The sequence below is a fragment of the Pteropus vampyrus genome, unplaced genomic scaffold, assembly GCF_000151845.1.
Source record: "Pteropus vampyrus isolate Shadow unplaced genomic scaffold, Pvam_2.0 Scaffold836, whole genome shotgun sequence".
NCBI classification, from domain to species: domain Eukaryota; kingdom Metazoa; phylum Chordata; class Mammalia; order Chiroptera; family Pteropodidae; genus Pteropus; species Pteropus vampyrus.
In genome coordinates this window covers 7,473-7,891 of record NW_011889617.1, presented here as the reverse complement: position 1 = coordinate 7,891, position 419 = coordinate 7,473, and positions in this window count along the sequence as shown.

Sequence of the window (419 nt, the reverse complement as noted above, 5' to 3'; positions counted from 1 at the left end):
TACCACATACATCATTTCTCACACAGGAGACTCTGTCAAACATTTATTCTTCACACAGTCAAATGCATTTTATAACCCTAAAATATAAGAAAACATTTGTTTCAAAATTAGTGCTAAATAACATTCAGACTACTGTTCAATGATCACTAGTTTGGAGTTAATGTTAAAATGGGTTGTATCAGGTTATCTTAAGGGCTGTAGTAAATACTTCAGAAAAGTACATATGTGTGTTGGTATGTATGTTTATGTGTAGAATATCTATTGACAAGTATAGATTACAGGATGATGGAAGAAGCCAGATTTCTTTGGTTCGTATTGCAGCTCTGTAGTAATCTAGTGAATGACACTTTAAACAAGTTACTTAAATTTTCTATGCCTCAGTTAACCTTTCTGTAAAATGAGAAGAATATAGTACCTAC